The 24,862-nt window shown below is 43.4% G+C and overlaps 1 long non-coding RNA gene across 1 annotated transcript; it reads right to left on the bottom strand.

Annotated features, from left to right (window-relative positions):
* Positions 1 to 4,118: 4,118 nt before the first annotated feature.
* LOC116668846 lies at positions 4,119 to 24,055 on the bottom strand. The gene is made up of 3 exons (XR_004326040.1): positions 23,962 to 24,055; positions 5,382 to 5,477; positions 4,119 to 4,354 (listed from the first exon to the last, which is right to left on the bottom strand). It is a non-coding gene; the product is annotated as an uncharacterized LOC116668846 (long non-coding RNA).
* Positions 24,056 to 24,862: the final 807 nt, after the last annotated feature.

Genomic DNA, 24,862 nt, shown 5'->3' with positions numbered 1-24,862 from the left:
TCTCTATATTTTTTGCATTCTTCTTTCCTCCTCAGTATCTAATAAAATACTTGGCATGCAATAGAAAGTAAATAGCAATCTAAGTTTCCTTCTTACCACAAAGAGGATAAATTTTTTCACTACCTACTATGTCTCCCACACTTTATTTTATTACATCCATTTTCCCTCTATGAGTACATGTGTTATTCTCTCTGTGCACATGCAGAAAGTCTTCTCTGACTCACATAATGAGGAAGCAGACTCAGAGAAATTAAACAACTGGCTTGAAGTTACACAGCTAGTAGTTGGCAGAGCTTAGATTTGAGCCCAGGGCTGTCTAACTCCCAGATCCATCTATCCGTTCTACAGCACAGTGCATCTGATCTCAGATCATCATCAAGAAGAAATAAAAAGTTAAGAGACGCAGGAGTTTTTATCGACAAAAGGGCAATCTATCAGTGATAGCCACCAGAATCACTGATGCTGTAAGTCACAACAAATGACCAGAGAAAAGCAAAATTCCCTGAGTTTAAGAAGCTCTTTTAATTTTTTCCTATGTATCAGATTATGTTTTCTTTCTTCTTCTTTTTCAATCAATTTTACCAGAGCTGATAGTCTCTGGAGTTAGTCATTTTCTTGTGTGTGTGTGTGTGTGTGTGTGTGTGTGTGTGTGTGTTTTAATATTTTTGTAGTAATTATGTTTTCTTAATAAGATCAGAAAATTGTGCATTTGTTTATTTATTCATACATTCACAAATACTTATTAGGGACCACTAACTACATTCCCAACGCTTTGGCTCTGGGGACGGAGGTGAAAGAAACAGCCCCTATTTGTAAACAGCTCACCCGGCAGTGGAACAGACAAGCAAACAGCTGTAGCAATAACAAATGGCGAGTCTATGCCTTAAGGGCAATACAGATGCTAGCTCTTCCAGCCAGCCTAGGGGAGTGAGGGAAGGCTTGCCATAAGTAACTTTTAAAGAAGATTTAGAAGGAATCTGGAAGCAGAGTCCAAACTCAGGCAGGTAAAGAAATGGGGGTGGGGGTGGGGTGGGGGGAAAGAGCACCGGGCAAGGCTTGAAGAGGAGAGAATGTGGGATATTGAAGTAGTTTGCAAATGCTACTGGCAGTTATCAGGCTTCATGTTGCCTGAGACTTACCCCAGAGCTTAAGAGTGCAGATTTCTGGCCCCATTCCTTAGTTTCTGATTCTGTAGACCTCAGACAGGACCTAGGAATCTGTAATTTTAGTAAGTGGTGATTTTCTTGGAGATGGTCCAAGGACTGCATTTTGAGAAACACTGAAGGAGTAAAGGAAGCGGGTGAAGGCAGGAGGTAAGGCTGGTGAAGCAGGCAAAGATAAAACCAGTCTGGCTCAGGAGTTTGAAGTGTACTTCAGGGGCAATGGGACAGAAAGTTTTAAGCAAAACAGTGAATGACATGACTAGATTGATGTTTTAGAAAATCTAGGGCTACTATGCAGAAATGCCAGAGTAGGAGATTGGGGTCTTTAACCAAGGCAGTGAGGATAATGATAAAGAAGTGAGAATGGTTTTGAAAGATATCTTGAGACAGTCTACAGAGTGGGAGAAAATAGTTGCAAACAATGCAACTGACAGGGGCTTAATTTCCAAAACATACAAACAGCTCATACAACTCAGTAACAATAAACAACCCAACCAAAAAATGGGCAGAAGACCTAAACAAACATTTCTTCAGTGAATACATACAAGTGGCTGATAGGCATGTGAAAAGATGCTCAATATTTCTAATTATCAGAGAAATGCAAATCAAAACTACAATGAGGTATCACCTTATAGCAGTCAGAATGGCCATCATTAAAAAGTCCACAAACAACAAATGCTGGAGAGGATGTGGAGAAAAGAGAACCCTCCTACATTGTTGGTGGGAATGCAGTTTGATACAGCTACTATGGAAAACAGTATGGAGATTCCTTAAAAAAACTGAAAATAGACTTACCTCATGATCCAGCAATCCTACTCCTGGGCATATATACAGAGGACATTCTAATTCAAAAAGATACATGCACCCCAATATTCATAGCAGTACTATTTACAATAGCCAAAGCATGGAAGCAACCTAAATGTTCATCAACAGATGACTGGATACAGACATTGTGGTGTGTGTATATATATATGTATATACACACACACACACACACACACACACACACACACACACACATATAATGGAATACTATTCAGATATAAAAAGGAATAAAATAATGCCATTTGCAGCAACATGGATGGATCTGGAGATCATCATTCTAGATGACATAAGCCAGAAAGAAAAAGAAAAATACCATATGATATCACTTATATGTGGAATCTAAAGAAAAGGACACAAATGAACTTATTTACAAAACAGAAACAGGCTCACACACATAGAAAACAAACTTATAATTACCAGGGAGGTAATGAGGTGGGGAGGGATAAATTGGGGCTTCAGGATTTGCAGATACTGACTACTATATACAAAATAGATAAACAACAAGGTCCTACTGTACAGCACAGGGAACTATATTCAATATCTTGTAATAGTCTATAATGAAAAGGAATATACATATATGTATAAATGGATCACTATGCTGTATACCAGAAATAAACACAGCATTCTAAATCAACTATATTTTAATTTTTAAAAAAGAAATATATTTTGTAGGTAGAACATTCTGAATTTGAACTTGAATGTGGTGTCGGGGAGATGGGCAGTGGCTGAGTAGGAGAAGGTTTAGGATGCTTTCACAATCTCTGTAAAACTGGAAAATGGGTAGATAGCTCAGTCTAAAAATAAAAAGGCAATTGCAACATGAGGCTGAGGAAGTCTAGTAAAAATATTGCTAGTAAATTTTAAAATCTTTTTTATCAGAAAAAAATTTAAACCTGTATTTGATTGAATTTCTGAAACTTAACAAACAAAATCACCATCGAATGTCATGAGAGTTTCCTAAAACCAAGTATTCTAACCTCCGGTTAAACACTGGTCCCAAACAGAACTCTTCCATTTCAGGTATTGTCTGGTCATTTCTTCTGGCACTGTAGGGCACCTCAAAAGGGGGTCATTCTCCCTTTGATACCCATGGGGGAATTAAGGAGAAATTAATTCTCTGTCCTGGAGCAGACGTTTTCCTCCTGAACTATGTAAGAACGTTGTTAACTCATTACAGAATCAGTCTACAGGTGTATAACATGAGCTAGGACCTTTTCAAATTTATTTTTATTAGTGGGTTATGCTTAAAGATAAAAGGATAAAATCCATTCATATTAGAAATACACATGCATTAAAGAGTTTCTTGGAAATAAAGGATATTGCATATGGAAGCTAGTAAGACTGTATTCACGTGATTACCTAAGAAAAGAACGTTGTAATTTGTAGGTCGGGGCCTGCCATGGTCACAGCCTCAGCAGTAGACAGGGACCAAATGAAGTGATGGTTATGGAGTAATAACTGGCGCTAAGAATAAAACAGACTCATAACTGGAAGGGTCTCAATTATACCTTTATGAGTCAGACTAGTCATTCTGGTTTGCCCATTATACAGCGATAGTACCCGGTCAGGCTGGCACTCAAGGGAGATTCGTAACCTTGATCTTAGCAACTGAATGTTGTCTCAGGTTCGTATTTGTTGAGAGAAAATGATAGCTACTCCCTCTTTCTCAAGAACATTTCACTTGCTTTTGTGGAGAGAGAATTCTTGAAAATCAGGCCTGCCTACCACCTCCTCCTGCACCCCCATTCTCTTAGAAGCAGAACTGTAAGGGCCTGATTCTTGCCATCAAGGAGCTTATTATCTAGGGACATTAAAAGATCAGGTACACAAAGTACCAGGCAATACTGTGAAATCTAACCCCAGAATGATAAAAACCGGAAGCCCGGGAAGACTAGAGAGGAGAAAAGGATCACTCAGGTGATCAAAAAATTTTCATAGAGGATTAAAGCTGAGCCTTGAAAGTACACAATCTCTGCTTAGGTTGAATTCAGGTATCCGTTTATATTAGTTTCCTATTGCTGTGGAACAAATCACTGCAAACTTAGTAGCTGGAAATAACATTCACTTACGAGCTCTTAGTTCTGTAGGGCAGAAGTCTGGGCAGGCGCAACTGGGCTCTCAGAGTATCACAAGGTCAAAATCTAAGTGTTCGTCGGGTGGGGCTCTTTTCTGAAGGCTCTTAGAATCTGCTTCCAACTTCTTTAGAGTTGTTGGTAGAATCTAGTGTCTGGCAGCTGGTTGTCATCCAGGGGCCACTGTCTGCTCTTAGAGGCCACTCAGATTCCTTCTACATGGTCTCCTCCATCTTCAAAGTCAGCAGTTGCACACTGAGTCCTTCTTACACTTCCAATCCCTGACTTTCTCTTCTGCACAGGCCAGAGAAAAAGCGCTGCTTTTAGAAGGGCTCTCTATATCTTAAGGGCAACTAATTTAGGACTGTAATTGTAGCTGCAAAATCTCTTTACAGCACTGCTCATATTAGTTTTGACTGAATAACCAGGGACAGGAATCTTGGGGTCTGTCTTTAGAATTCTGCCTACCACGTGATTATTCTGTGAACCTACCTTAAGGTGTCTATCAATTCAATAATCTGTTGGCCACATATTAAGCACATTGTACCAGTTGCAGTCACACTAAGTGGAATTTTAATTTTGGTTTCAAAGATTTTTCAGGTGCTTAAACTTGAAGTCTACTCCAGGTTTAAAAAGTAAAATATTTTCAGTAAATAATTAAATATAACGTAATTAAATGGTATTTTAAGATGTTTCAATGAAGACATGTAACAGCATTACTTGGGGAGCTTTTTAAGTTACACACACTACTTTCTGCTTCATTTACACCTTTGGAGCTTTCTATTTCTCGCATCCTCACCCCATTCATAGAGAAACACCACCATGAGTCAATGTCATTCATTTCTTCATCTGTGATCTCTCTTCCCCAAACATGCTTTGTTCTCTTTTGCTTCTGGAACTTTCATGCCTTCCCATCCATTACACCTAGCAACATTTCACAAACACTTCAAGTGCTCAAATCCTGCCTTCTCCGTGCCTTCTGACCGTACTTACAATTTTTCCTGGGCAATCCGCTTGGCAATCAATAGTATTATTGGGCTATATGACTTCAGTTTCAATCTTAGTTGTATACATACATACAAACATATTTTAAAAAGAATTTAAATGGTAGTGTCTTTTTTTTTTTTTAATATTACCCCCAAGGCATTCAGCACAGGAAAGGCACTGAAAAACATTTGTAGATGTTACTAAATTGCTCTAATTGGAAAAATCTGAGAGTTTCTCACAATTTACTGCTGTTGATATTATCTACCTAGTTGTAGATTTCCTAAATATTTTTTAAACTAATAAGCATTTTAACCAAGAAGCAATAATCAATCACCTGGTTGCGGCCCCATGTTTTCCATTCGTGAATAGGCTTCCACATGAAGCTTGTCACAAGTGAGCAGGTGTCACTGGCAAAGCCCATTAACAATACCTGGGAAGTAAGAATAGAATCTAGGTAATAAAATAAGTCTAACCATTCTTTTTTTCCCTTCGTACTTAGTCTAGTTTTACTTGTTCACAGGGTACCCGGTGCAGAGCCCATCCCTCAGCTCACGGACCGTGTGCAGAAGCGCTGCCCACAACACTCAATTCAAGATGGCAGCAGAGGGCAGGGTGACCTGGAGCTGGAGCAGCGCAGATGCGTCAGCCCCGCGAGAACTCCGCCCCCTCCCCACTGCCGAGATCACTGAAAAGCAGCCCCGTCCATCACCTCTCCGCAATAGCCTGTGCTCTAGGGCGAGGTTTCCCACCTCTCCATTCTTTGACCGAAGAATAAAGCTTGCCTGTGCTTCGCCCTGAACTTGGTCTCATTCTGTTGGCTCAGACGACATCAGGCCGGAGGATATTTGTTGGGTCCTGATTTGAAAGGGTTGATAAAACTGGTATTGATATTACCAAGCAAATAATAATGTCCTGGAGCTGAGAGGCATTCTTTTCCTCTTTTCTAACTCTATTGAGATCTAATTGACACATAACATTGTGTAACTACAACTTGTTGATTTGTGAGTGCCATTCTTACTAATAACTTTCTAGCTCAGATTTTCTGTAACTATCTGTTTTCCTTCTCTCAGTTTATGTGATGAAAATAGTACCTGCTCATCAAAATCTTCTTCTTCCACAGCAACAGAGTTGTGCCTGAAAGAAGCTGCTCAGTCTAGAAACACATTTCCCAGAAGCTCCCACAGCCACATATGACCACGTGACTAATTTTTGCCAATAAAATAAGAGAAGTGATATGTGCTGTCCTGGGTGTCGCTCTTTCACAAAGTGTTTACATGTTATCTCCCCATCCTTTAACTGAACATAGAGAGACAGCAAGGCCCCAGGGAAGCAGAGTCTCAGATGGAGGAGTGTGGGGCCATGATTCTCCACGGGGAAGAGAGCTGCTGCTGACTTGAATACTCACCTTGTTTTAGGAGTGGTACACTTCAGCTGGAATTCAGCCATTGTATTGCAGGGACCATTTGTTTCAGTAGTTTAGCCTCCCATCACTAGTATAGTTCATTTTCATGTTTTTTTGAGTATCCAGCAGGTATGCAGTGTGGCTCCCACAGCATACACTTCCTTAGAAATCACCCCAAGGAGATGGGAGCCAAGGGATCACTGAGGAAAGGCCACCCAGCTCTGATTCTGAGGAATAGCTGTTTTCATCATTGTAAAAAAAAAAACCTATTTATAGTAATTGAAAGCAGAACTTCTACTTAGCAATAGCCCTGAGGCAATGTGGTTTGGGTTTTGATCAGTTTGTGGCTTCCGGTCAAGGAGGCTTGCTGGATGGCCCATCTCTGCCTCATCGGGAAAAAGTAGAAAGAGACTAAACTCTCTTCTCCCTAAGACCAGAACATGTCCTCTGTGTCAGTCTCCTCTAATTTAAATTCTTGTCAGGTGTGACATCTTCCTGGAAGGGTTTCCTGACCACCATCCTCTCCCCACCAATGCCAGGATAAGATGTCTCTTCTCTAAGCAGCCCCAGGACTCTGTAAATCTCTATCATTGCTCTCTCCACACTGATGCTGCTGTCTCCTCACGTCCCACTCTAGTTAGTCAGCCCCTTGAGTGCAGGGGACATTATGTTATTCACCTTTGTGGTCCCTCTACCTAGCACAGTGTCTGGCATACAACAGATGTCTCACACATGACTGCTGAATGAATGAATGAATTTAAAGGGCCTCACTGGATGGTATTTCTCTTCTTATTCCCATTGGAGACAACATCATAATAGTCATCACTGACATCATTTCCAAGCCCCCCTTGAAATCTTTATTTCTTATTTTTTTACCATGCCTAATTACTCTCTACTTGTTGAGTTTTTCACTGTCTTTGCTTAGATCAGTCAGACCTATGTGTCTTCTTAAGCTATTCTCCTGAAAAAGCCTCTCTTGATTATAATTTTTCATATTCTCACTTCTTTATTACATCAGACACGTGTCAAGAGTTAGGACTGAGGAATGAAGAGAAGACCTGCGCCAGAAGTCAGGAAACTTGGGTCTCTTTATCTCGTAAGGCCTCAGGAAAGTGTCCCCCCAAAAGGCCACTGCAAAATGACAGTGAGTGAATTAGAAAAGAGTTTAAACCTTAAAACTACTCTCCAGACAAAATGCTACCTAGAAATAATAACAAATTTTAAAACAGAGCTCAGTATGGGGCCTCTGAGAAGCAGTTCCAACACCACAAATCTAGATCATCTCAAAGGTCCCTTTCACCCTATAAAAGCCTGTGGTACTACGTGAATTAATTGCCCTGAACTTTTTGTATGCAAATGATGTAATCTTTGGTACCTTCAAGTCTGTCTGATAATGAATGGTACTGCGTATTAGCTGTATTTAATAAAATTATCTTCTGTCAACATAGCATTTTACAGGGGTGTTTATAGAGGAAGCAGGACACTGTGATCACCAGCATGGACTTTGGAGTAAGAAAGAACTGAATTCAAATCCTGCCACCTCCAAGAACGAGCAGTGGGACTTGGACAAGTTACTTAGTCTCTCTAAGCCTCAGTTTCTTCATCTGTAAAGGGCATGAGAACGCTTGCATGACCTGCTGTTAGAAGGATGAAATGGGATGTTGTAGAGAGCAGTCAGCACCGGGCCTGACACATGCTACAGTCTCTCCAAAAATTAGCTACGGTTAATTCACATTATTTCATGTAATCCTCCCAGTGCTAGCGTTACTACTATTCTTATTTACAGAAAAAGTTGAGACTCAAGGCAGTGAAGTGACTCCCCAAAATTCACCCAGTGAGGGCTCTTTCCATCATTCGACTCATAGTTTCCCTGACGGAAAGAACCAAGACAAACTTGGGGGGAAGGGTCCAGGTCGGGGCCACTGGTACACCTGTCAACCACCTGGCAATGACCTCCAGACAAGGTAGGCGTGGAGAGGAGGATTCCAGAGACAAATTTTACCAGCTTATAATAGTGTGTGACACTAAGGCATTGTCTAAGTAGGGCGCAAACCAGGATGTAACGATGATCTCTCCACCCACACAACTCCCTGCTCAACGGCAGGGGTGGGGTTTCTCCTCCACCCAGCACAGGCTTCCTCACGTGCTCACTGAATATTTGCTAAGTGGCCTGGTGTAATAAAGCTGCTTTTTTTATTCCCCTCTCCCCTCTCTTGATTTGGAAGACTTTCCTTATCCTTAAAATCATCAAGGATAAAGAACTTTGCTTCTTCCTTCCTTAAAAAAAAAAAAAGAAGAAGAAGCAGCAGCAGGGGTTTGGGGAGAATCCCCTCTGACAATTCTATTTTGTATAAAGTAACTGATCGAGCCTGACAATCACTCCATTAAGTATACTTTAAACAGCAGCTCTGGCCTCCCTTCCTTTCTCCTCCTCCTCGTTCCTACACTGAAGTCATGGTGCCTAATTTAGTCCACCATCATAATTTCTACCCACAGCAAGCTGATATCATTGCAAGCAAGCACAGCTCCAGACTTATTCAAAGACAGAGACAGAGACCCAAGAAAGAAAATTAAGGCTCATATTCATTCCTTCCTCCTTTCCCTGCCCAGTCACTTATTGTCTTAATGGAGTCCGTTCTTCAAAAAAAAACAAAAACAAAAAAAACTATGATTCAGAAGTGCAGGTTTCTCTCTTGCTCCCGCTAAGAGATTCCTGTATTTGTTTTCATTTTAAAAAAAAATTAGAAAAACAAATGACCAGAAAGGGTAAGTAGCCACAGAATGGCCTGTCCTCATTACTTGTGTGAAATCCCCACTGCATCACAGGGACAGCATGTTCAATCAATACAGACTTGAGCTGTTAATTTCCAAAAGGAAGAGATACTTGAACTAAAATAATCTGTGCCAAGTCCGTACCCGGAGGGAACGGAAGCCCCTTTAGTTTCAGGTCTTTCTACAATTAGGTAAGTTCCAGGAAGATCATGAACCACTCTACAAAATTTCCTGCCTTTTTGTGGGGGAAGGAGGGAACACTTTGTTGACACGAAAGCTTTACTTTTGCACAGCACTGATTTTACAATAAGGTGATAAGAGGAATAGGTGTACATACAGGTGTATGCAGGTGAAGGGTGGTGGGGTGGGGTGGGGCTGGGGACTTCCCTGAGCTATGACTCTGCACTCAAAGTAGAGGAGAGGAGAGGGTACTTTTACTTCTTACTGATCCATGGCCATCTTTTTTTATTCTCTTCCAGGCAGAGGCAGAGAAGGAGACTGCTTGAATTGGATAGACTCATGATCAGTAACTTTTGATCAGATTTGCATGATCAAATACTTGCAGGATCTAGTGAGGACCAGGGTGATAAGATAGAGGGCAGCTTTTACCAGAAGTCACTTCATGATGTCATTTCTTGGTGGGTCTACTTGTCAACTGTAATACGTGTCACCATCCTTCTTACCTTTCCCTACTCAGATTGTGGAAATCCACAGAGCGGGGAACTAGGCATGTTTCAAATAAATGTCAGTTGATTGTAATTTTTCATGAGTTCCTCCCTTCTTTTTTTCTCATTCTTGTTTATGACCTCTTCAAACTAAGAGTGCTCTGCAGCTGGCTGGGGGTTTATTTCTTATCTAAAAAAAAAATTCCTTACATTCTTAGAATGGCCGTGAGTTCTAAGCTGCCATCTCTGAGCTGTTTCCCTAGAGAAGCAAACAGCAGCTCCCACTGACTTCCCCTGAGCTGCCTGAGTGGATATAAAGGAAAAGAAGATGTACCTTCATCCCATCACCTTCCAAAGACCTCCTTCTCCCCAAGAGCAGCTGGTCTCCTCTGGGGAGGGGCTGGAGAGGCAGATCAGAAAGGTATGTCCATCAGCCTCATTTTTCTCTACCCTTGTCTTTAGCTGCTTCCCACCACTTGGTCTGTGAATGGGCCCGCTCTGGTGTTGAGCTAGTCCTCATCAGGGCAGGTAAGAGAAGAAGCAGTCATCCTCCACTGTCCATTCCCTCAGTGATGCTCAGCGGAACAGTCTGGGGTCTAGGAGCAAACTTCGTCCCTACATGGCCCATGCAGTGTGGCAACTCCTCCCTTCTGGAGTGCTGATTCCCAGCCTTCCCTGCCTTGGAATTCTCTGACGAGCTTTTAAAAATACCCAGTCCTGGCTCAACTTTAGAGGACTTGAGAGAAACTTCTGGAGGTGGGGACCAGGCAAGTGTGTTTTCAAAGCCCCAGAGTGAGACAGAGGTGTGCTTCCTACTGTCCAATGCCAGTTTCAGGCCCTTGTCGAGTCTGCCCCTTGGAGCCGGTCCTTTAGTAATGGCCCCGTCAGAGCCAAATCTGCAGGCAATCTCACTGAGACCTCCCCGTCCACTTCCGGTCTCCCTTATCTTGCTCTCCATCAGCCCTTGATGTCACCTTCCTCCTGCTCAGTTAGCACTTCCTCTCCCGACAGAGTCAGCTCTGCTGTATCTCTGCCAAGATGGCCAAGGCCATGATGACCCACAGAGACTCTCTCACAACTGACCACAGTCCCATAAGCCTGTTTGGAGCTTCTCTTTCTTCATCCAACATTTATTGAGCATCCGCAATGTGTCAGGCTCAATGCTAAGTGCTTGGTATTATTACCACATTTAATCTTCACAACAGTTTATCAAGAAGTATCATTATTTTTATAGCTAATGAGACAGAGATCCTGAAATGATAAAAATCTTGCCCAGGGTGTCTTAGCTCCACGTTTGGTTTCAAACCCAGGTCTGGCTGATTCCAAAGCCCACAGTCTCCACATTGCCATGCTGCTCCCCACTGAAAAAGACCTAGTCTCTGCCTGGAAGTGTTCACAGTCTAGTCAGGAAAGCACACAGTGAAGACAAGCATGAGGGTGGGAGACTTGGGCTGTGGGAGCATGTGTGAGGGGCACCTACCCAGAGAGGGAGAACTCAAGAAGATGGTACTTTGAATTGAACCCTAAAAGATGAGTCAAAGTTATTCAGATGAAGAGCATTGAGAACCCCTTGTACACAGCTGTGGAGTCCAGAGAAATCAAGGCTTCCTTAGGGACCTGCAAGTTCAATATGGCTGGAGGATGATGTGGAAGACGGGGCAAGAGATGAAGATGGCCAGGCTGGCAAGGCAGGTCATAAGCCTTTAAGTCATGTTAGTAAGTTTCACACTTTATCCTGAGGACAATGGGTACCAGTGAAGGATATTAGGCAAAAGAGAGATAAAAATCAAAGTTGCATTTAGGGGGAAGGATTGACAAAGGACATTAAGAGATTATAGTACAAATTCTCGTGAGAGGTAATGATGACCAGAACAAAGATATCAGCAGTGAAATGGCAAGGAGGGAAGAAAGTTAGGAGCCATTCAGAAGGCAGATGCAAGACTGATGAAAGAGTAAATATGGTGGATGAGAAGAAGGAAGAGTCCAGAATGAGTCCCTTCCTTGAGATAAAGAACATAGGAAGAGGAGCAGGTTGGGGAAAGCTAGTGAGTTTTTTTGGACATGTAAGTGGAGGGGTCTAAAAGGCTGCTGAATATGAAGGTCGGGAGTCTAGGTAAGGGGTATAGACTAGAGAGCTAAAACAGGAAGTCATAAAGGTGGTCATTGATGTAATTAGGTGCCCAGACAGAGTGGGCAGGGCGAGGAGGGCTGCATCTGCAATGACCACTAGAAGGGATCCCACCTTCCATCTAGAACTTGACTGTTATTTTGATCTCTGGACTGCTTATTCACAGCCCTGACACCCTGCCTTCTTGCCACTTTCTTTCCCTGAAAGAAAACATTCTCTTCTTTGCGGCCACATCCATTTGCTGATACCTTCTGTGAATGTTCAGCTCTTCCAGAACCACATCTCTGCAGGACTTATCCTGGTGATTGCTGCTGCCTGGAATCTCTCCACACCACACACCATCCAATAGGACATTATAGTACTACTGTTTGCCCAAGCTTTCTTTTCCCTTCGGGCACATTGTCTTGAATAGACGAAGCACCTTGTGGGGTCAGCCTCTGGAATCAGGTTAGTTCCTTCCAGCCCAGATCCCATACCTTAAGTAGGCAGAGCCTCCCTGTTTACTGTCCTTCCCTTTTGGCCCAGGGCTGTGACCTGATCCAGCGCATCTCAGTCCACAGCCCATGGAACAGGAATGCAGGACCCTTAAGATACTCAGACTAGGTGGAAGCTGATGAAGCCTGCAGTGGGGTGGGATTCCTCAGTCTATCCAGCTGCATGGGGCACAGGAAGAGGAATACAGCAGAGGCAGACAGAATGGAAAAGTCAAAGACCAGAATTTGCTCCCAAAGGAGACTGGCTGTCGAACACCTTAAATTAGAAGTCTCAAAAAAAATGTGTTAGGGATCCCTGTTGCCCTGGCTGGCTTTGGGTGTGGTTCTTCCCAATGGAAGATGATTGGTAGAGTCTTTCCAGCCCTATAATTCTACTTGTGATGAGGTAGAATTAGAGCTGAAATGTGAGTTCATAAATTGCCTAGTTGGTGAATAATAGAGTTTAAATCTCCTCCAAAAAAGTTAAATATGAAATCATATTAAAATTCACAGCCATCTGCCTACAGTGATCTAATATGAAAATTGAGTACAATTAATTTTTAATCTTAGGTCAGCTTTCCCACTGCCACCTGTCCCTGTCTTCACCACCTCCCTCATCAGACAGTCAATGTGTGCTCAGAGAACTCGAGACCATTTTAAATATTAACTGGAGCCACACATACCTAGGAAGACGAATCCACACACACACACACACACACACACACACACACACACACACACCCCTTCTCTTTTTCCACCCATTATTACTAGTATAGTAGCTCATATATTTCTAAATGTAGTTCTGGTTAAAAATAAATTCTGGAAACTAGGAAGGTGGGATGTGTCTGCCTCCACAAAAATCCCTTTGTTCTCTGTTGAGAAGTGAGCAGAGATACAGAAGCAGAAAGCCAAGGCTGTACATGAGGAAAAGATACTGCCCCAGTGTTTCGGCGTCTACAAGAGCATCTTTCTGTTAGGAGCAGGGTCATCAGGTTTAGGGAGAGATCCAGATGCTTCAAGGCTTCATAGCATATACTGCTTGACTTCCTTCCACAGCTGCTCAGTTTGGGATATAAAGGAATTCCAGAAGAAAGGTACAGGAATAGACACAGGCATGGTAGGCTCAGGCCAGTTATCACCAGGAAGCTGACATGATCAAGCATCCTCTGAGAGCAGGCAGACCAGGATTGAATTAGCTAAGTCAGGAAGCTGCTATAAGCATCTGGAGAGGCCAGTAAACTTTGGGAAAGCTCTTCTGATGGAGAGCCTCTGCTTACTGAAAGAGGTCTTTTTTCTGGATGAATTGAGCCATGTATATTTGTAATGAGGTTTGCTCTCCTCAACACTGGAGTTCTCATCTCCTGTGACAGACCACTCATCCTTGGGGACAAGAATATCAGGGTTCCATGTACTAGTAACAGCACAGACCCTTTAAGAGATGACTAGGAACAGGGCCATTGATCTTGGGGATATGATAGACTGTGTTCAGTGACAGCAGAAGTCAAAAGAAGGTTGCTATTTGTTCCATGCTATTCTGAATAAACCCCTGGATTGTTCGCAGTCCAGGATTACTCGAATAGGCATCCTAAAGGTCCTGGATCCAAAGGGCAGCTAGAAACAGCATAAAGCCAAAAAGGAGGAAACAGGTCCTAGAGGCAACCATCTGTGAATGCTGCCAACCGGTAGTTTTAAAAGCTACTGAATTTGCGTTCACCTGTGTTGGAACCAGTATTACCCCTGGGACCTTCTGGAAAAACCAGTGTTGGCTGTTTAATAACTGATCTAAGATATGCTTAGAAACTATAGTGATGAGGGTTCAAATATTTACTTTTACATGGCTCCCAGCAAGAAGCCACAGAACGTGAGCTGGAGCTAGGTTCTTAAATGGAAATAAAAATCTCTGACTGAAGAATGTTCCATTTGGGGAAAATAAAGCTGATGATGGGAAATGGTCTGTGCCTGTAGGTTTCAGTCTCTTTCCAGTGAGTCATGAGGTCTAGAGCATTCCAAGGCTGAAAACTCAGAATGTTGGCTAAACTTGGCCTCTATAAAAAGAAATTAGGTCACGAGTACAATACTTTTGACCAAAGGTACTGTAAAGAAAGAAAGTTAAACTAGTCACTAGTGAAAAACCAAAGCTATTCTTAACATCAGGAAAAACAAAAAGTAACAAAGAAAAAGAATAGTAAATTATAATGCTCTGCTTTCCTTGCATGTGTATAATGATGTAAACACCAAATACTAACTTAACCAAAAATTATAATACAATTATGTAGGAGGGGCTAGGGAGGTAAAACAGAGGGGATAGCTGAAAAGAGTGTTAAAGCCTCATTTACCGTAACAGGAAGTTAGTACATTTTAAATCGTTGAACCAAAAGAGAATAGCACATGCATATTATTTAAAATATAGTAATGTGTGAATGCCAGAAGAAATAAGACTGAGAGGAGTGGGAAGGAACGAGGAAGAAAACTGTTCAATTTCATTAGTCTTTTAAAGCTACTTGATTTTTAGAATTATGTGCATGTGTTCTTTAAAACAATTTTTAAGTGGTCTTTCTCCAAAAGGACCAGACAGAACAGAATATCTTTACAGTGCAAAGTATGTTGACAAAGCAAATTAACTTCAAGCTCTAAATGCGGTGGATAAAAGAGGAAAGAGGAAGTAAGAGTAAGGCCCGTGGGGCTCGTCACAGTTTGTTTAATCATAAGAGTATTTAATTTGTATCTAGATCTTGCATGATTTTAAACCTTGTTATTGCTTACATATTATACAATTTATAGTAGAATTAATTAAAACTTCCTTTAAAAAGAGGTAGTTTGCAGACAGGAACATACAGAGAGGACCATGCTCTGTAGACCTACTTTTTAATTGTCCACAGAGGAAGAATAACTAACCAGTGGGCCTGTGCATCCATAAACATCACTGTTATTCATCAAGGGCCAGCTACCTGAAGAGCAAGCATACGGACCAGGAAGAATTAATCATCTTCCATAAGCCATGAGACTGATTGCCATGGAGTTAATCTGTTTCTTTATTCCTCGCTGTCTTTTGGAAACACTAAGCATAAAGGAATCTGCCCAAATGTATCTTTTGGTGGCATATAACACCATGTAAGTAAAGATGCTGTCACCTTGAATGGATAACAAGTGTTGTGCAGATCTTCACCCTTTAATACAGGGTGTCAGCCTCAGCATCATCAATATTTTGGATCAGATAGTTCTTTGTTGTGGGGGTCTAAACTGTGCATTGCAGGATGTTCAGCAGTATCCCTGGCCTCACACACTAGATGCCAGTAGCATCCCACCTCCTCAGTTGTGACAACCAGAAATGTCTACAGTAGGTCATCCATGATTTTGGCTTAGTCTACATTATTAACTAGGCAAAGAACATCTAAATAGTGATTAAAATTTATTATACCACTTTGCATCTGATAACAGACATGGGAAGTGAGAAGGTTCTCCCTAAAGTATAATTAGGCTATGTAAATTACCTAAGTATTTTAAAATCTGGAATAAAACTGAAAATGGAAAGAATCCCATCATGACATTCTGACACGCTGGTTAGATCTTTTTCCGGGCAGGGGAACAGTGGTCCCAACATCTTCATAATCTCTGTTTCAATTGAGTTTGCTTCAGCCTTCAAGAAACCTGGGGCAGAACCCATAGGAGTTTTCAGCAGGCAAAAGGCACTCTAGTGAGGGTTCCCTGGCCAGAATGAGGAGGGCTGAATCTGGGACATAAATAGCTGCTTCATCATCAAAGCCTCCTGTCCAAGAGAAGGCTTTCATGAGAACTCGGGCTCATTGTGTGAAAATTCAGATGCCTGAACTATAATTAGCTTGATTAGTCAACATTTTAATTCATAGGATTCTGGCTTTGATGTGCTCCTTTCTCACAGAATCAAAGCTAATAATTCTGGAATCGTAATCGGGAGCTGAGTGCCAGCTTGAAGCTTGCGGAGCTCCCTCACCTCCTTGGCAAGCCCTGCTTCCAGGACTGCTGCTTCCTGGCCATGAATGAACCTGGCTCAGGAACCTCTGCCTTGCCCTTTACCTCCTTGCTTCAGAGGACATTCCCTGAATACCTTCTCTCTGTGAGTCAAGATCGCCAGCATTTAGGTTCTAAATTTGCAGTGGTTGACATTACATAATGATGTCAGTACCTCCAAAGCCTGCACACATCATAGGTGCTCAATCAACTTTTTTTGGATGTCACTAAACAGTGGAGCAGATCACTAGTTGACTGTCTAGCCAATAACCATCCTTCCCGCTTGAGGAATAAAATCTGATTGAAACAACCAAATGTGATTGTCTTCTTGTTGGTCAAACACAAGAGATCATCCTGGTCAATAAGATATGACGATAAGTCTGCTGGGGGGATTTTTCAGAAAAATTTTCTTGCTGTAAAAGGATGCATAGGAAGACACAGCCCTCTTCTGCTATTGGATGTTGTTGTGTTTCCATGTGACACCAAGAACTGTGCCCACCATCCTAACACCATGAGAAAGACTATCTAGGGACAAAGCAGACAGGCTGGAGATGCAGAACAGAGAACTGGAAAAAAGTGTGGCCTCTCTGACATTGTTGAGCTTAGATCAGCCATCCCTGAAGCTACCTTTGGATTTCTTAAGTAGATGATACATCTTCCTTATGGTCAACTTAGTCTCAGCTGGATTTTCTGTCTCTTATAGCTGAAAGCATCCTAACTGATATAAGTGATTCACCAGATCTTCTTGTATAGGAAGGGGTTTAGGTAAAAGGCTAGCCTAGTGGGAACTTTAACAGCTGCTGCTTACTGAGCTCCCACCTGGCACTTGCACCAGACCCATAAAAACATTGGCTCTAAAGCACACAGCAACTCCACCAGGTGAATTTTATTATTTGCATTTCATAGATGAGAAAACTGAGGTTCTGAGCATAAATAAATGTATACAAATCACGTGGTTACTATGCAGGGCAAGTCAGATTGAAACCCAGATCTAGTCTGACTCTGTTTTTCTCTTCACTTCACCTCTCATTAGCTTTCCAAAGACAAGGTGGAAGAAATGAGGATGAACACGCAGGGAAAGCTACTTGGGTCAGTGATATGGTATAGAAGGAAGAAAGGAACAGAATTCCCACTTCCTGAAGCTGCCTGGATGGGTCATGAAACCCTGTCCTCAAAACACCCCTTACCAGAGACCCTGGATGTTCCTTCAAGCAAGAAGAAAGAATGGAAACCCTCAGACATTTTGACATTGGGGCCCCAGATTGGTCCCGCAAACCTGGCCATGGCACTTAGACTTTGTAAAGGCTAAAGACCAACACTGGCTCCTTCAAGCATTTCTCACCAAGGAAAATTCTGCCTCTCACGTTCATGACACAGTCTCTGCAGACAGGATTAAAGGGAGCTGTTCTTTGTGTTTGCCTCTCCCTTCCCCATTCCATTCCCTGCCCCAAACACTTCCCCTCAACCCACAAAACAAGGCACCCAGGAGAGACAAAGAAGAACTGTGGAGCTCATCTCTTGGGACTAAGCTCTTGTCCCAAGCCCGATCCAGTTTACTCAAGAGAGGGCTGATTCTGGTAAAGGTTTGAAAAATGCTGTAGACTGTGTTTTATTTTCTGAAGACCCTGCAGGACATGGGTGGGGAAGGGTGGGAGTTCTTCTGCACAGAACCTTATCAGGGCGCCGCCTCTCCTCATAGGCCCCTGACTGAGAAGATGAATAAATCCCATCTCCTCCCTACTTCTATTTTCTTCCCTTGTAAAACAAGGAATAATAAGGGCCAGTTGACCATAAAAATCCAGAGATGAATGTCTGCATCTGACTGCTGTGAGCTCACAGGGCTACAGAATATTCCTACACCACCACCAGTGTTTCCTTTTGGCTCCCCGACCCTTCACCAACTCCCAACAGCCTCATGCATCTAATGGTCACCAAAGAAGGAAGTTTCTTCACATTTCCTGAGGCACTGTGAAGGACTGATAAATGAGCTAATCTCTGCACACCAGATGCCCTAAGAGCTCTCGGGTAGCAAGCCTGCTGCCATTGCAGGCTGATAAACCTGGATAGGAAGGGGGAGATCCAGGGGGGATCCCCAGAAGCCTAGGCAGGAAGATATGTCAATGCAAGGAGCGTCACCCCACTGGGGAGGCCAAGGAAGATAGAAAGGTAACCATTAGCAGAAGCGACGTGGAGCTACAGGGAGACTGTGAGAAGAGCAATTTGGGGTGGGGTGGGGCAGTTGGGAGTAAAATGCTAATGGATTGTGTTGAAGAGAGACTAGGAGGGGAAGCAGTGTCTACAGACAACTCTGAAGTTTTGCTGTAAATGGGATCAGAGAAATGGAAGTGGATATGAAATCAAAGGAGAGTTTCAGATAGAGAGGGAGAAATTGATGATGCAGGAGAGAGAAGTGGTATTTGTAGAAGGGAAGCCTTTGGGAAGGGAAGGAGAAGGGGTACTTCCTTCTCTTAGTGTGAGATCCTTCTAGTAATTTTATGTGCTCTGGTTTTCTGATGGACATCTGCTCTGTGTGCCCTCAAATAGCAGCCTAATCCAGGACAGGGCCAAGAGGTACTGACTGGAAGGGGTTCCCTGCTTGAGGCTCCTTTAGTATTCCATATTGCTCCCAGTATCCAAGCCGTGGCAATCCGCTTTCCAGTTCACTTCCTAATTTCCCATTGCGTCCTTCCCAAGCGCTGGGGCAGATGAATCTGCCCTGCATTTTCAAAGGCCAAAAATGTTATGTTTGAGCTCCCTCAATAATATAACCCTTAATGTGGGCCAGACATTACACATTTATCGAGTCCCTTACTGTTACCAACCCATCTTACAGATGGGGAAACAGAGGCATGGAAATGTCAAACGACCTGCCAGAGGTCACACACCCAGTAAGTGGAGGAGCTGGGACTTGAATCCAGGCAGCGTGGCAACAGGAGGCCCCCTCCTCAGCCTCCCTGCCTTCTGCTTCCTCCCTTTAGCTCTTCTCCCAGAAAGCCTACGATTCCTTAAACCAATAGAACCACTTGTGGCCTGTCTTGATTCAGGAGGCTCTAAGTTACGGGGGTAACCTCACTCTGCAGTGCCAGGCCACACATACACACACACACAGACATCCTGGAATCCTTCAAATAACAGGTCATCTCGATTCACCTGCAACTGTCCTGTACCCATGAGGACTGATGCCCATGAAGGGAGGGGGCCTCTGAGCTATTGCTTCCCTGATTTCCTATTTTTATCAGGCCAGACCTGGGCAGGAAACAGATGGCAACTCAAATTGGGTAATTTGATGAGAGTTGAATAAAGGGGCTATTTACAAAGGTGTGGGTAGGATGTAGGGAAACCACAGCTATAATGCAATAAGTAACAGCTACTTGACCACCCCTAGGCCTGAAGAGGGGAAAGGAGGTGCAGTCACCAGAACTTGGAGAGAGTGCCCTGTGTGCTTAGGGCCACCTGACAAGAGCTCTGACTGTGTCAAGAAATGCAGCCATCCCGGAGGTGCTCCACCCACCTCCCCAGGCTCCCTCATGTTTCCCCAGCCCTCTGCACTCCTGCCTGGGAGACCACTGGCTAAATCCAACCAGAAGCCTGAGGATAAGGGAGCCCATTGACAGGGTCTGCAGCACACAGGCAGGGTGGAGAACGATGGAGTGTGATCCTGCAGGGCAAACAAGTTTCTAGCACACTATTTAGGGAGATGGTAAAACAAATGGCTCTGCAGCCAGGCTGCCTGGGTTCAAGTGCCCGCTGCCTCGGCCTTAACCACATGACTCTGGGCAAGTCACAGGATCTCTCTATACGTTCATATTCTCAGCCATAAGGTGGGAACAATGACACCAACCTCACAGAGTCCTAGCGAGAGTTAATGCCTATCTGATCTCTTTTAGAGATAACACAGGTAAAGCACTTAGTATACAGTAGGCACTGAATAAATGCTGGTTTCTTTCCTCTCTCACCTCCTTCAGGTAAATGTGTGGGGATGAGGTCCTATACTTAGTATGGGGCATTATGATATGCACTCAACGAATATGACCTGATTGATGACAGCAGGGCCCTTTTCTTCCTTGGAGTCCTCAGAATGTCCTGTAAGTGGCTCGCCCAGTCCGTCCTTGGAACCTGCAGCAGCTACTGTGGCTTAAAGTGTTCTTGCTGGGATTGCTGACATGATTCTGTCTCCTTTCGTGAGTGGTTAGAAGGTTACTAGGATGTGGGCCCTATAATTTTTTAAGCTGTACATCTGTTTTATACTGTTGTCTGTATTTGTTTTATATTTAACAAGTTAAAAGTTTAAAAAAATCTTTTAAAATTGTCATGCAAAAAATAAAAATGTGGCATTGTTTGTTTTCTCTTCATTTGCTCCTCCCTGTGATTAGGGTGGATCTGAATTATCACCAAGTTCTTACCAAAAGGCATTTAATGAGGTGATTTTCCTGGCGATAAGTGGACCTGGGGCCACTTATTTCTTCCCAGCTTGCACATTTCTTCCTATTCACAAGTGCAAGAAAACTGAAGCTGGGTCTAAATGTTTGCCCTGGATGTAGACCTGGAGGCAGCTGGAGAGAATGCTTTCTTTGCACAACTCCATGGTTCTTGTTGACTGGCTCCAAATCCCTGTGCTTCGATGCACCATTTGACTCTGAGCAAGCAGCTCCTTCTTTCTGCCCCTCTCAGCCCCCAAGTGCCTGAAGTGTGGGTCTCCTGTTCCCCACGGGGCACCTCTGCCTTTGTTGCCAGGCCCTGTTCCCTGCATCACTCTTAAGTAGACACCAAAGTGGAGCAACACTTTTCAAAGCCATTTACCTGGCGTCCTCTCTTTCTAGTGTAATGTCTCTTTCAACCCTTCTTTCATTATGTGCTTTCAAAAAGGAACAAAAAACTCCCTGTGACTATAAATTCTACGAGACTCAAAGTTCCATAGTGGCAGGAACCATGTCTTTTCATGTTTTTATAACCTATATTGCCTATCTGAGTAGGTAACACAGATTAGGAGCTCACGAAATGATTGTTGAATGGAACCAAATTCAATTTTCCTTCCCTTCCTGCCTGCATGAAAACCATCTCTTTCTCCAGACCAGCATGATCACTACCGTGGATTGTGCAGTGCTTGAGGGAGAGGGACTTTGCCCTCTTTAGGAGCTGGTTTTTACGTAGCAGCAGCAGCAGCAGGAATGTGTAAAAGGATGAGATGGGGGGAAGTGGGTGGGCTGGGACAAACAGGGACTTAAGAAACTTAGAGGCTCGTTTGTTTATTTTTAACATCAATCTATAGACTTTCTTTTTTTCCCCTTAGCATAAGAAGCATCTACCCTTTTCTTGTAAAGGTTTAAAAATTCCTATTAGTTAATTTTGCCTCTTGTATAGTCACAGACAAACTCCCAGCTCCTTCCATCCCCTACCCACCAAAGCTGGCATCAAAAGAGCAGAAACCTCGGGGCAAAAATTACACAGCCTGGACACGAAAGGATAAGCTAGGCCATTCAGCTCCTCCGTGCCTAACCTTTCCTCAGCAGTAGCTGGGTAGCGCACGGGTAATAAATAAGTGGTGCTTGTTGTTGGGATGAAAATTTCCAGCCCGTGAAACGTGTGATTTATGGCGGTAAGACATTCAGATCCAGTTTCTGGGTGAGGGCAACTGAGGCAGGAGCCTCCGAGCCCCTGAGCTTTAAGGTGTCTCCCCAGAATGTATCAGGACACAGATTGACCAAATCAGCTGTTTTCCTTATTTCTTCAAGTTCCAAAGTCCAAATGCTTTCCTGCTGAGTAGTTATTTTGTAAGGAGGAAGGGGAAGTAAAAAGGCAGACTCTTTCTGAAGGCTCTCAGCTGGCTCTGGCAATGCCTCTTCCCTCTCCCTAGTTAACCCCACCCTTGTTCGGGCTCCAAAACTTAAGTGACCCAAAAACAAGCCCATAGCACAGACCAAGGCGCTGCTTTCCCATCTCCCAAAGATGAAATTCCAAGTGTTTGCAAATAAATACCCCATGCAGCAAAATTTCACTGGCAAGAAGGACATCCTTGTCCCGACGCCCACAAGAAGGGCCTTTTGCCAAAATGAATGGGAAATCATTGGCCTAATTAACATCCTGTGATCTTAGATCTAAAAATGACCCGGAGCCGGGTAAACAAGGTGACGTAAGCTGTTGGGCAGGGAGTGGCTCTCTACTGCCACCTGGAGGAGAGCGTCCGCAATGGCGCGGAGGCTCTGGGCTACTGGGAAGCGGTCCTTGGTCGCTGGAAGCAACCGGAGAAAACGGGAGCGAGCCGGCTAGACGCGGGCAGGGGAAGGGAAACACAGAGGGGGCTAAAAAGACGGGGAAGAAGTCCTCCGCGACCTCAGCTAGAGGAAAACGAGGTCTGTGTAATCCACGCCATGGGACATTGTGGCGATGACCCTGCTGGCTTCGTCCTGGGAACATTCCTTTTATAAAAGGACTCAGGCACCATGAACTCTCGCTAGAAAAAAATAATGGCTAGAACTACGTGGGGACAGGGCGTCCAACGCTGGAGACGCTTGATGAAGCAACCCCCAGTTTCTGAAAGGAGAAGCAGTGGCGTGGGTATTCTAATAACAAAGGGCCATCTGATTTTGTTTTACTTGGAGCGCCACCGTGACTTCAGTGGGGGATGGAGTGCAGGAGTGTAACAGTCCTAATTTACTTTCTTGTCAGGCTAATCTGAGAATGAGGCTGTGGAGTTTTCCTATTATGTAACCAGCATGCTGGGAGATGCCCTAGAAATGTGCTGGAGGCTGGGAGAAGGTCAGCGGCGCCCTGATTCCTTCCCCATGTAGATGATCCACAAAAGGGAAATGAGGAGATTTTTGACTTGATAGCAACAAAAACAAAACCAAACCCACTTTATGTTTGGATTAGTCAGTTTTTGCTGCATTGCAAACTACATCAAAATCTCAGTAGCTGAAGACAACAGGCATTGATTTTTCTTGTTAATTGCTTGGTCCCATCTGAGCTGGGCTCACCTGGGCTGGCTGAGTTAGGCTGGACTCTACGCTTCAGATCTGACAGGTCTGCTCAACGTTGTTCCATTTCTGGACCCAGGAAGAAAGGACAATGGCTACCCAAGGCGTGTTCTTCTGCTGGGTAGGGTGGCCAATTCAAGAGGCCAAGTCAAAATAGGCAAACACACTTGAGCCTCTGTTTGGATCTTGTTAGTTAATATTCCAGTGGGTAAGGCAAGTCCAGCGTCAGCTTGGGGAGGGGTGGGTACAAACTGCTTACTCTAGTAAACTGATCCAGACCAGAGTTGAACCTGGGAGTCATTGTCTGCTCACTGGAGACATGTGCTTCTTGTGGGAGAACTGCAGAGTGAGGATGGCCAAGATAATCCTTACGCAGTATTGGTGGTCTCCAACATGAAGTCAGTGTTGCCTAAGGGACACTTTAATTGCCCTCTTATTCACTTCTATCTCTAGCCCTTTCTGTGCCTTCCACTTATGATATTATGTATTCATAATGGACAAGAGACACAATACCTTTGTGCACGTCTGGTCTTCTTTGTGACGTCCTGTTGTCCTGTCTGTTGCATGAGACAGGGTTTACTCAAAACTCCCTGTGCCAAAAAGGCAAGGAGTTACACACGTATCACCTGTGGAGCAACAGGGAGAGAGTGTCTGAGACAGCAGCATGCTGTGTCGAGCAGAGCACTAGATTTGAGAATCAGGACACCCAGGTTTCTAGTCCAGTACTGGAATTTGGAAGGTTAGCAGGAACCAGCAACCAGATGCCTTTAAATCAGCCTCACGAGTAGCTTGAACTTTATCCTGTGCACTGGGCATGACAGGGTTTTGAAAAACCTTTTTGGCAACAGTGTGGAAAACTTGGATTGGAGGTCAGGAGATGAGTTAAGATAGAGACCAGGTGAAAAGTAATGAGGTTGTTGCCCAGGAATGAGGCACTGAAGATGGAAAAAAGGGATGAAATAAAGAGCCTTTAGAAGCAGAAATGTCAGGAAGGACTTAAAGGCAGTTAAATATAAAGAGAAGGGGAAAGAAAAGGAAAATGGGGAGTCAAAGATGAATCTAGGGTCCAGCGTGCGTCACACAAGTAGGGTTAAATATTGTCTCTCAAAATCTTTGTTACAGCTTCTTAAATGTATGTATGTATAGGCTGGCAGGCTTTGCAAAATGTATTTCTTTCCAGGGCTGGCAAAAAAAAAAATTCTACAAAATGGAGTATAGTGGTATTTCCCAAACTTAAGTCATTTACATACCTCATTCAGAATTTTTGCCATATTCAAATAATACCTGCACCATTAATTAATCGTTAAATGAGGTCACTTTTTTACACAGACACTTACTGCGGGCTCATACTTAAAAAAATAAATAAGTGAAATCATGATTTTTTACTTGCCACTAATGTTTTTATACATATTGA

Source organism: Camelus ferus, chromosome 15 (assembly GCF_009834535.1).
Source record: "Camelus ferus isolate YT-003-E chromosome 15, BCGSAC_Cfer_1.0, whole genome shotgun sequence".
NCBI classification, from domain to species: domain Eukaryota; kingdom Metazoa; phylum Chordata; class Mammalia; order Artiodactyla; family Camelidae; genus Camelus; species Camelus ferus.
The sequence above is the reverse complement of the archived record's forward strand: the minus strand, read 5'-3'. Positions and strand labels throughout refer to the sequence as shown.